This window comes from Trachypithecus francoisi, unplaced genomic scaffold (assembly GCF_009764315.1).
Source record: "Trachypithecus francoisi isolate TF-2019V2 unplaced genomic scaffold, Tfra_2.0 Lachesis_group9, whole genome shotgun sequence".
Lineage (NCBI taxonomy): Eukaryota > Metazoa > Chordata > Mammalia > Primates > Cercopithecidae > Trachypithecus > Trachypithecus francoisi.
Window position 1 is genome coordinate 41,998,933 of NW_022681474.1, and position 13,076 is coordinate 42,012,008.

At 44.1% G+C, this 13,076-nt stretch overlaps 1 pseudogene; it reads left to right on the forward strand.

The window, feature by feature from the left end:
* Positions 1-8,649: 8,649 nt before the first annotated feature.
* On the forward strand, positions 8,650-12,649 carry LOC117082131 (annotated as a pseudogene).
* Positions 12,650-13,076: the final 427 nt, after the last annotated feature.

The following is a 13,076-nucleotide window of genomic DNA, read 5'->3' on the forward strand; positions in this document are numbered from 1 at the left end:
CAGCTGGACCATGTGACAGAGAAAGAAAAAGCTTTTTTGGGAGAGGAATTCAAGTAGGCTGTGGAATAACCACTTGTATAAGATATTTGTATAACTAAATGGAGCCAAGTACCTTTATTGAAGACATGAGGAAAAGGCCATGAAGACATTTGAAGATAGCCTTTGTGCCTGTCCCTCCCATCCCAGGTCCAGAGGCTTAGAAGGAAAGAATGGTTTCATGGGCCAGGCCTAGGGCCCGGTGGCCCTGCACAGCTTCACGACACTGCTCCCCACATTCCAGCTACTCCAGCTCCAACTCTGGCTCAAAAGGGCCCAGGTACAGCTCAGGTTGCCACTTTGGAGAATGCAAGCCATAAGCCTTGGTGGCTTTCATGTGATGTTAAACGTGTAGATGTGCAGAATGCAAGAGTGAAGAATGCTAGGCAGCCTCTGCCTAGATTTCAGAGGCTGTATGAGAATGCCCAGGAGCCCATGCAAAAACCTGATTCAGGGACAGGTTTTCCTTATAGAAACCCTCTACTAGGAAAGTACTAACGGGAAATGTGAGGTTAGAACCCCCACACAGAGTCCCCACTGGGCCACTGCCTAGTGGAGCTGTGAGAAGGAGACCACCTTTCTCCAGACCCCAGAATGGCAGATCCACTGGCAGCTTGTACCCTGCTCCTGGAAAAGTTACAAACACTCAACTGTGAGAGCAGTCACAGGGGATGTACCCTGCAAAGCCACAGAGGTGGAGCTGCCCGAGGCCTAGGGAGCCCACTCCTTGTACCACTGTCCCCTTGTTGTAGGACATAGAGTCAAAAAAAGGTTATTTTGGAGCTTTAAGATTCAAATCAAAACCACACCAGTTAGAATGGCAATCATTAAAAAATCAGGAAACAACAGGTGCTGGAGAGGATGTGGAGAAATAGGAACACTTTCACACTGTTGGTGGGACTGTAAACTAGTTCAACCATTGTGGAAAACAGTGTGGTGATTCCTCAAGGACCTAGAACTAGAAACACCATTTGACCCAGCCATCCCATTACTGGGTATATACCCAAAGGATTATAAATCATGCTGCTATAAAGACACATGCACACGTATGTTTATTGCAGCACTATTCACAATAGCAAAGACTTGGAATCAACCCAGATGCCCATCAGTGACAGACTGGATTAAAAAAATGTGACACATATACACCATGGACTACTATGCAGCCATAAAAAAGGATGAGTTCGTGTCCTTTGTAGGGACATGGATGCAGCTGGAAACCATCATTCTCAGCAAACTATCGCAAGAACAGAAAACCAAACACCGCATGTTCTCACTCATAGGTGGGAATTGAACAATGAGATCACTGGGACACAGGAAGGGGAACATCACACACTGGGGCCTATTGTGGGGGGGGGAGGGGGAAAGGATAGCATTAGGAGATGTACCTAATGTAAATGACGAGTTAATGGGTGCAGCACACCAATATGGCACATGTATACATATGTAACAAACCTGCACGTTGTGCACATGTATCCTAGAACTTGAAGTATAATAAAAAAAAAAAAAGGACTGAATGACTGCCCTGCTGGGTTTAAAACATGCAGGGAGCCTGTAGACCTTTTCTTTTGGCCAGTTTCTCCCTTTGGAATGGAAATGTTTATCCAATGCCTATACCTCCATTGTACCTTGGAAGTAAGTAACTTGTTTTTTATTTTACAGGATCATAGGTGGAAGGGATTTGCTTTGTTTCAAATGAGACTTTGGACTTTTGAGTTAATGCTGGAATAAGTTAAGACTTTGGGGGACTGTTGGGAAGGCATGATTACATTTTGCAATGTGAAAAGGACGTGAGTTTAGGAGGGGTTAGAGGTGGAATGATATAGTTTGGATATTTGTCCCTTCCCAAATCATGTTGGATTATGATCCCCAGTACTGGAGGCAGGGCTGGTGGAGGATGCTTGGATTATGGGGGTGTTTCCCTCATGGCTTGATGCTGTCTTCGTGATAATGAATTCTCACAAAATCTGGTCATTTAAAAGTGTGTGGCACCTGGCCAGGTGCAGTGGCTCACGCCTGTAATCCCAACACTTTGGGAGACCAAAGTGGGCAGATCACCTGAGGTCAGGAGTTTGAGACCAGCCTGGCCAAGATGGTGAAACCCTGTCTCTACTAAAAATACAAAATTAGCCAGGCATGGTGGTACACACCTCTAATCCCAGCTATTCAGGAGGCTGAGGCAGGAGAATCACTTGAACCCGGGAGGCAGAGGTTGCAGTGAGCCGAGTTCACGCCATTGCACTCCAGCCTGGGCAAAAAGTGCGAAACTCTGTCTAAAAAAAAAAAAAAAAAAGTATGTGGCACCTCTGCTCACCCCCCATCTCTTGCTCCTGTTTTCACCACATGAAGTGCCTGCTGCTGCTTCACCTTCTACCATGAGTAAAAGCTTCCTGAGACCTCCCCAGAAGCAGATGCCTCTATGCTTCCTGTACAGACTGTGGAACAGTGAGGCAACTGCACTTCTTTCCTTATAAATTACTCAGTCTCAGATATTTCTTCATAGCAGTGCCAGAATGGCCTAATACACCTGTTAACATAGAAATTTACAATTTCCTTTACCCAGGAAAAAAAACTGACTGACAATAAATACAAACTAAAGATATATTCAACAGATAAAATCTGAGCGAGTTCACCACCAGTATACCAGTATTCATTCTTCAGCTTGGAGCCAAGAAAGTGATATGTGTGTGTGTGTATACATATATATTACTTACATATGAGTATATATATGTATGTATATGTGTGTATATATGTATGTATGTGCCTGCATGTACATACTCACATCCATCAAGACATTATTTGTTTAATAAATACATACATGTTAATATATTAATTACATATTAATATGTATTAAACACATACATAATATACACATATTTATATAATATATAAAGACATACATATTAAGCAAATAAAATAATAATAGTGTCTTGATGTATGTGAGCATCCACATGCATCTACACAAATACACATACACACATTTCTACATATTTACCCTTTCCAACACTCTTCTTTCCTACAGATCCAGGATTAATCTGGTGTATCAGGCCATTCTTCCATTGCTATAAAGACATACCTGAGACTGAGTAATTTATAAGAAAAGAGGTTTAATTGGTTCATGGTTCTGCAGGCTGTACAGGAAGCATGGCAGCTTCTGTTTCTGGGGAGGCCTCAGGAAGCTTATACTTATGGTGGAAGGCAAAGTCAGAGCTGGCTATCTTATAAGGAGGGAGCAGGAGCAAGAGAGAGAACCAAGGGAGGAAGTGCTACACACTTCCAAACAACCAGATCACACGAGAACTCACTCATAATCACAAGAACAGCACCCAGGGAATGGTGCTAAACTATTTATGATGAATCGGCCCCCAATCGCCTCCCACGAGGCGGCCTCACCTCCAAGAATAGGGATTACAACACAACATGAGATTTGGGTGGGGACGTAGATGCAAACCATATCATCAGGTATCATTTCCTTTTAACCTAAAATTTTTATAATTTGCAGACTTATGTAGTGCAAGTCTACTTACTGGACTAAGTTCCTCAACTTTTCCCTGTCTACAAATGTCTGTATTTTGCCTTTATTTTTGAAGTATGTATTTTGAATGCTTTTTTAAATTCTTTCAGCATTTTAAAGAAGCCATTACATTGTCTTCTGCATTTTTAATAAGAATTCAGCCATCATTCTTTCTTATTGTTACCTTCTTAAATGTATTTGCCCTTTTTCTCTGATAGCACTTAAGATATTCTCTTTAGTATTGGTTTTCAGCAATTTGACCATTATGTGCTTTGGTATGGTTTTCTTTGTATTTATACTGCTTGAGTTTTAATTTTTCTCTTTATGCGTTTGTTAATTTAATTAACCTGACTTCAAGTTTACATATCTTTTCTTGTGCTCTTTTCAATCTGCTGATAAGTCCTTCAAATGAATTTTTCATTTCAGTACTAGAATTTCCATTTCATTCTTTCATAGAGTTTCAGATTTCCTGCCAAAATTTACAATCTGTTCACACATTTTGCTTTTGCTTGGCTTTTCCAGTGAACATGTTAACAGAGTTGTAATAATTATTTTAAAGTTTGTGTCTGCTGATTTCAACATCTGGGTCATTCCTCATTCTGTTTTTGTTTTCTCTTGATTATTCATTACATCTCCTGCTTTTTTTTGAGACAGAGTCTCACTCTGTTACCCAGGCTGGAGTACAATGGTGCGATCTCAGCTTACTGCAACCTTCGCCTCCTGGGTTCAAGCAATTCTTGTGCCTCAGCCTCCCAAGTAGCTGGGATTACAGGTGTGCAACACCACGCCTGGCTAATTTTTGTCTTTTTAGTAGAGACGGGGTTTCACCATGTTGGCCAGGCTGGTCTTGAACTCCTGACCTCAGGTGACCCACCCACCTCAACCTCCGAAATTGCTGGGATCACAGGCATGAACCACTGCACCCAGCCTTTCCTGTTTTTTATAAACATGTCTTCTCTATTTAATTATGTGCACATTTAGAAAGAATTAGTGGGCAGGTGTGCCCTGAGCAAGTCTCTCTTAATTCTCCTTCCCTGTTCTTGCTGCTGCCAGGTTCTCAGTGAAGAAGGGGACTTTGGGGGATTTTAATACATTTTGCCAGCTCATGCAAATTTGTTAAAAGTTCAGCTAGTTTCTCCTTGCATCTGCAAAAATTCCCATCTGTAGTGGGTTCAATCTTCCATCCACCATACTCCTATGAGGAAAGCAGCCTCGGGTCTCACTTTCCTAGCAAGGGCTCTTTGCACTCTGGAATTTAGTTTATTTTCACTTCTTTATCCTCAGCTTGGGTTTTTAACAACTATGCTTCTGTAACTTGTCCAGCTTACTCACATTATTTCAGTGAGAGCAATGATCTCTTGGAACTTTCTATATCCTAATTGGAGGTGGCAGTTTAAATGTTTTTCAAAAAGACATATAAATTTAAAATATGGAGAGAAAAGGTGAGAATAAAGTTTCTGACATCTGTAGACTGTTAGATTATCCATCTCTTCCCATATCCAGAGACCACATTTAATGCTAACTTGACTCAGAGAAAACACTACCAGGTCATTTAGCTAGATCTATATCCCTGCTGGGAAAGCCGAGGAAGGCTAATGCATCAAATGCCTACTGGAACAAAACCATCTTCTTTTTAAAAATCACCTGTTTTAAAATGAAATTGGAGGAAAATGAAACAAAAAAGAATTTACTCCTATTTCATCATATTGGATCTCTGTTATCATTTAAAATGCTCTTTATCCTCACTTCAACATATTTCTACTTCTTAATCTATGCTAGACTAGAACCAAATCCAGATACCAGTTTTTCTTTTTTATTTTTTTGAGACGTAGTCTCACTCTGTCACCCAGGCTGGAGTGCAGTGGCGCCATCTGGGTTCACTGCAAGCTCCGCCTCTCAGGTTTGCGCCATTCTCCTGCCTCAGCCTCCCGAGTAGCTGGGTCTACAGGTGCCCGCCACCACGCCCGGCTAATTTTTTGTATTTTCAGTAGAGACGGGGTTTCACCGTGTTAGCCAGGATGGTCTCCATCTCCTGACCTCATGATCCGCCCGCCTCGGCTTTCCAAAGTGCTGGGATTACAGGCGTGAGCCACCGCGCCTGGCCCAGATATCAGTTTTGCTAACAAACTTACTGAGTCTGAAGGGAGAGTTTAACTTTCTGCTCACCAACAAACTTGGGCATAGCCAGAATTTATGCTATTTCACATAAAGAAAAATAGGAGGGAAATGGCACTGACCCGAGAGGCCTTAGGCAGCAACGATTCTCCTGAAGTGGGAGAGAAAGAATTAAAAAGATGAAGCACACATCTTCTTCCCCCACAATGTTCAGTCAACTGCTCTAGGCCTTATTACATAGAAGTGTACAATTGATAGATTATGTAAGAAATTGAACCTAAAAATCTATACTTAATTGGTGTCAAATAGTCTGAAATTTTCTGGACACAAACTCTTTTTAAAATCTGATAAAGAGTCTAATGGAAGTAGCTTCAGTTGCAGGACACTTGAAACTCCCAGTGTCCTCCAGGGACAAATAGAACAATTAGGATTGCAAAAGGGGAACAAAAAGGCATTTGTAGAACAGGTGAAGTGGTGCTTAGACGGAAGGTCTAAAAGCAATCACTAAGCTTCCTCATTAAGGACTAGAAAGGATAGATTAAACTGAAAATAAACAGAAGAAAAGAATAAAATCAAGGTGAGAATAAGAATAATGAAATAGAAAATGGATAACAGTAGAGATAACCCAATTAAAGCAAAAGCTGTATCTTTTAAAAGTATAATACAATTGATAAACCTTTAGACTGCTCAAGAAAAAACAAAAATTACCAATATCAGAAGTTTAAAAGGAGACATAACTACAAGTCCTATGAACATTAAAATAAAAAAAGGAATAATGTAAACAAACATATGCAAATACATTTATGGATATAATGAAATTACCCCTTTTTTCAAAGAAGCAAATTACAAAAATGACAGAAGAGATAATCTAAGTTATACTATATCTATGAAAGAAATCATCATAGTTTTAAAATGTTTTTTCACAAAGAATACACCAACACAGATCACTTCACTGGAGAAGTTTATAAAATATTTAAGGAGAAAATAACACCAATATCACATTAACACTTTCAGAACAAGAGATGGAGAGAATATTTGCCATATCATTTTATGATGCCAGTATTATCCTGATAAGAAAAACAAAGTCATTATAAGAAAACTACAGGCTAACAGTATTTCTTATTAATATAAATCCTTAACAAAATATTAGCAAATCAAATATAGTAATACAGAAAAAGGATAATACATGTGACTTGGCGGGGGTGGGAGAGAAGTGCTTATTCCAGAATGCAGAGTTGGTCTAATACTTGAAAAATTAGTGTAATTCACGACATTAATAGGATAAAAGAGAAAAATCATAATCTTGAGAGATGTGAAAAAACTTAACAGAAACGGGCGTTAATGACTTTAAAAAAAACAAAAAAACAAAAAAAACTCTCGTCAGGTGTGGTGGCTCACACCTGTAATCCCAGCACTTTGGGAGGCCAAGGTGGGAGGATCACTTGAGCCCAGAAATTTAAGACCAACCTGGGTAACATAGTGAAACCCCATCTCTATAAAAAATTAAAAAATTAGCTGGATGTGGTGGCACATGCCTGTAGTCCCAGCTACTTGGGAGGCTGAGATGGGAGTGAGAGACAGGACTAGCTGGATTTCCTAGGTCAACTAAGAATCCCTAAGCCTAGCTGGGAAGGTGACCACTTCCACCTGTAAACACGGGGCTTGCAACTTAGCTCACACCCGACCAATCAGATAGTAAAGACAGCTCACTAAAATGCTAATTAGGCAAAAACAGGAGGTAAAGAAATAACCAATCATCTGTTGCCTGAGAGCACAGTGGGAGGGACAATGGTCAGGATATAAACCCAGGCACTGGCGCCAGCAATGGCTACCCTCTTTGGGTCCCCTCCCTTTGTATGGGAGCTCTGTTTTCACTCTATTATATCTTGCAACTGCACTCTTCTGGTCCGTGTTTGTTATGGCTGGAGCTGAGCTTTCGCTCCCGTCCACCCCTGCTGTTGGCCACAGTTGCAGACCCCCACTGACTTCCATCCCTCTGGATCCAGCAGGGTGCCTGCTGTGCTCCTGATCCAGCAAGGTGCCCATCGCCAATCCCAATCGGGCTAAAGGCTTGCCATTGTTCCTTCATGGCTAAGTGCCTGGGTTCGTCCTAATGGAGCTGAACACTAGTCACTGGGTTGCACGATTCTCTTCCGTGACCCACGGCTTCTAATAGAGCTATAACACTCTCCGCATGGCCCAAGATTCCATTCCTTGGAATTAGTGAGGCCAAGAACCCCAGGTCAGAGAACGTGAGGCCTGCCACCATCTTGGAAGTGGCCTGCCGCCATCTTGGAAGTGGCCCACCACCATCTTGGGAGCTCTGGGTGCAAGGACCCCCGGTAACAGGAGGATCAGTTGAAAGCAGGAGGTGGAGGTTGCAGTGAGCCAAGATTGCACTACTGCACTCCAGCTGGGTGACAGAGGGAAACCCTATCGCAAAACAACAAGAACAACAAAAACTCTCATTAAAGTATTAGAAAACTAAGATTTTTCAACCTAATAAAGGATATATATTAAAAACAACAGGCCACCACCTGGGCCCACACCCCCAGTGGTAGGCCCCAGCCTAGCAGGCCGGCCGCTGCCGCCACCGCGTGGCCTAGAGCGCGGTGCCCCGGGAGGTGCGGGCCCGCCCGGGCTGGTCGCTCCGCAAGGCCCAGTGGCGGCAGGGGCAGCCAGACCGCTCCACCGCACACGCACACACACAGACCCCGGCAGCGGGAGCGCAGATGACACGCCCATAACATGGAAATGCCGCCACCACTCCGACAACAGCAGCAGCAGCAGCCGCCAGCCGCGCAGCGCTGAGCAAAGGTCATCCGGGCTGCCGCCCAGACGCCCGGACTTGACCTCCATGAAGGCCAACCCCAGGAAGAGGGTATGTCCTGTTTTGTGCTTTTTCTTTTAGAAGCTACTAAAGTGTGTTGAGGGTGCTTCTGACTACTGTGAAGGCCAAAAGGCCTGTTGACTGGGGCTGTTTTTAACCCTTTCCTATTTGCTGAGAATACAGCCGTGTGACAGTAACTGAACATTGGTCTAAAGTCTTTCCAAAACGTCAAGGTTCACAAGAACATCTGCTCAAATTCATGACCATGGGGGATATGAAGACCCCAGACTTTGATGACCTCCTGACAGCATTTGACATCCCAGATACAGTTGATCCTAAAGCAGCTATTGAGTCTGGACACGATGACCACAAAAGCCACATGAAGCAGAATGCTCAAGGAGAGGATGACTCCCACGCACCATCATCTTCCGACGTGGGTGTCAGCATTATCGTCAAGAATGTTCGGAACATCGGCTCCTCTGAGGGCAGACAGAAACACGGTCGCAACCCCACCACCGATGGCCGACATAAGGGGATTCTCACAGTGTCCTCCCTTGACAGTTACAGTAAAGATGGAGCGAAGTCCTTGAAAGGAGACATGCCTGCCTCTGAGGTGACTCTGAAAGACTCGACATTCAGCCAGTTTAGTCTGATCTCCAGTGCTGAAGAGTTTGATGACAATGAGAAGATCCCAGTGGATGACCCCCCTGACAAGGAGGACGTGCGATCAAGCTTCAGGTCGAACGTGTTGACAGGATCGGCTCCCCAGCAGGACTACAATAAGCTGAAGGCACTCGGAGGAGAAAACTCCAGCAAAACTGGACTCTCTACGTCAGGCAATATGGAGAAAAACAAAGTTGTTAAGAGAGAAGCAGAAGCCAATTCTATAAACCTGAGTGTTCATGAACCTTTTAAAGTCAGAAAAGCAGAGGACACATTGTAGGAAAACTCTGACAAGGTGCTGGGAAACAGAGTCCTGGATGGGAAGCCGAGCTCCTAGAAGAATGACACCGGCCTCCCCGGCGTTGCACCATCAAAGACAAAGTCGTCCTGCAATCTCTCATCCTGCATCACTGTCATCAGGGTTCTCAGCACTAAAAAGGCGGCTTCAGACTCCTGCAAAAAACCAGAGGCCAATTCGAGAGAATCCTCCCTGTTACCAAAAGAAGTAAACAACAGTCCGAGACCTGCCGACAAGTCTCCTGAATCCCAGAATCTCATCCACGGGACCAAAAACCCATCCCTAAAGCAAACGGATAGTCCCAGAAGCATCTCAAGTGAGAACAGCAGCAAGGGATCCCCGTCCTCTCCCACAGAGTCCATACCAGCAATCCCTAAAGTCCTCATAAAAACCATTAAGACGTCTTCTGGGGAAATCAAGAGAACAGTGATTAGGGTATTGCCAGAAATGGATCTTGACTCTGGGAAGAAATCTTCTGAGCAAACGGCGTCCGTGATGGCCTCTGTGACATCCCTTCTGTCATCTCTAGCATCAGCCGCCGTCCTTTCCTCTCCCCGCAGGGCACCTCTCCAGTCCGCGGTCATGACCAATGCAGTTTCCCCTGCAGAGCTCACCCCCAAACAGGTCACAATCAAGCCTGTGGCTACTGCTTTCCTCCCAGTGTCTGCTGTGAAGACAACAGGATCCCAAGTCATTAATTTGAAGCTCACTAACAACACCACGGTGAAAGCCACAGTCATATCTGCTGCCTCTGTCCAGAGCGCCAGCAGCACCATCATTAAAGCCGCCAACGCCATCCAGCAGCAAACTGCCATGGTGCCAGCATCCAGCCTGGCCAACGCCAAATTTGTGCCAAAGACTGTGCACCTTGCCAACCGTAACCTTTTGCCTCAGGGTGCCCAGGCCACCTCTGAACTCCGCCAAGTGCTAACCAAACCTCAACAACAAATAAAGCAGGCGATAATCAATGCAGCAGCCTCGCAACCCCCCAAAAAGGTGTATTGAGTCCAGGTAGTGTTGTCCTTGCAGAGTTCTGTGGTAGAAGCTTTCAACAAGGTGCTGAGCAGTGTCAATCCAGTCCCTGTTTACATCCCAAACCTCAGTCCTCCCGCCAATGCAGGGATCATGTTACCAACGTGTGGATACAAGTGCTTGGAGTGTGGGGACTCCTTTGCACTTGAAAAGAGTCTGACCCAGCACTGCGACAGATGGAGCGTGTGCATCAAAGTAACGTGCAACCATTGTACAAAGAACCTCGTTTTTTTACAACAAATGCAGCCTCCTTTCCCATGCCCGTGGGCATAAGGAGAAAGGGGTGGTAATGCAATGCTCCCACTTAATTTTAAAGCCAGTCCCAGCAGGTCAAATGATAGTTTCTCCATCAAGCAATACTTCCACTTCAACTTCCATTCTTCAGAGCCCTGTGGGAGCCAGCACACACATTGTCACAAAAATTCAGTCTGGCATAACTGGGACAGCCGTATCAGCTCCTTCAAGTACTCCCATCACCCCAGCCATGCCCCTAGATGAAGACCCCTCCAAACTGTGTAGACATAGTCTAAAAGGTTTGGAGTGTAATGAAGTCTTCCAGGACGAGACGTCACTGGCTACACATTTCCAGCAGGCTGCAGATATGAGTGAACAAAAGACTTGCACTGTCTGCCAGATGCTGCTTCCTAACCAGTGCAGTTATGCATCATACCAAAGAATCCATCAGCACAAATCTCCCTACATCTGCCTGAGTGCAGGGCCATCTGCAGGTCAGTGGACTTCCAGACCCATGTCACCAAGAATTGTCTGCACCACACGAGGAGAGTTGGCTTTCGATGTGTGCATTGCAGTGTTGTGTTCTCTGATGTGGCTGCTCTGAAGTCTCGCATTCAAGGTTCTCACTGTGAAGTCTTCTACAGGTGTCCTATTTGTCCAATGGCGTTTAAGTCTGCCCCAAGCACACATTCCCACACCTACACACAGCATCCTGGCATCAAGATAGGAGAACCAAAAATTATACAAAAGTGTTTCATGTGCGACACTGTGTTCACCCAGCACACCTTGCTGTATCGGCACTTTGACCAACACATTGAAAACCAGAAGGTGTCTGTTTCCAAGTGTCCAGACTGTTCTCTTTTATATGCAGAGAAGCAACTTATGATGGACCATATCAAGTCTATGCGTGGAAAAGTATTGAAGGGACTCCAAACTTGGGTAATAACTTGACTTTGAGCATTAAGCCTGCAACTCAAAATTCAGCAGATCAGAACAAAGAGGACACCAAATCCATGAATGGGAAAGAGAATTGGAAAAGAAATCTCCGTCTCCTGTGAAAAAAATCAATGGAAACCAAGAAAGTGGCCAGTCCTGGGTGGACGTGTTGGGGGTGTGACTGCCTGTTCATGCAGAGAGATGTGTACATAGCCCACGTGAGGAAGGAGCATGAGAAACAAATGAAGAAACACCCCTGCTACCAGTGTGACAAGTCTTTCAGCTCGTCCCACAGCCTGTGCCGGCACAACTGGATCAAGCATAAAGGCATCAGGAAAGTGTACGCCTGCTCGCACTGCCCAGACTCCAGATGTACCTTTACCAAATGACTGATGCTGGAGAAGCACGTCCAGCTGATGCACGGCATCAAGGACCCTGACCTGAAAGAAATGACAGACACCACCAACGAGGAGGAAACAGAAATAAAAGAAGACACCAAGGTCCCCAGTCCCGAGCGGAAGTTGGAAGAACCAGTTCTGGAGTTCAGGCCTCCCCGAGGAGCAATCACTCAACCACTGAAAAAGCTGAAAATCAGTGTTTTTAAAGTTCACAAGTGTGCTGTGTGTGGCTTCACCATCAAAAACCTGCTGCAGTTCCACGAACACATCCCTCAGCACAAATCGGATGGTTCTTCCTACCAGCGCCGGGAGTGTGGCCTCTGCTACACGTCTCATGTCTCTCTGTCCAGCACCTCTTCATCGTATACAAGTTAAAGGAACCTCAGCCAGTTTCCAAGCAAAACAGGGCTGGGGAAGATAACCAACAGGAGAACAAACCCAGCCATAAGGATGAATCCACTGATGGTGCCATGTAAGACAGAAAGTGCAGAGTATGCGCAAAAACTTTTGAAACTGAAGCTGCCTTAAATACGCACATGCAGACACACGGCATGGCCTTCATCAAATCCAAAAGGATGAGCTCAGCCGAGAAATAGCCACAGATGGTCCAGGAGGAAAATCCCTGTCCATATTGGACTAAAAAAGACATTTTTGTTGCAAAAAGTTTGCAGTATAATAGAGTTAACAGTACTGTCCAGGCTGTTGCAATATATTCTCTTTCAACGTACCTTCTTTCACCTCGTCGTATATATCCTTGATAAGTATTAAAACAGTATTTGAGTTTAAAATAGTTTGTATATATTTAAATGAATAACTTTTTATACTCTTGGTTACACGTTTGTATCAGTATTTAGTGGAAAACGATTTGAGTTGTTTTGGGTTAGAATTTTTCTTTTTGTACTGTTTCTTTAAAACAAAGTTCTTAGTGACAGGGGCCATTCCTAAATTCAAATAAACCATTTTGTATGTTGCTAAAATAATGGCTTTTTTAGTGTTTTTAATTTTTAGAATTCACTACATAAA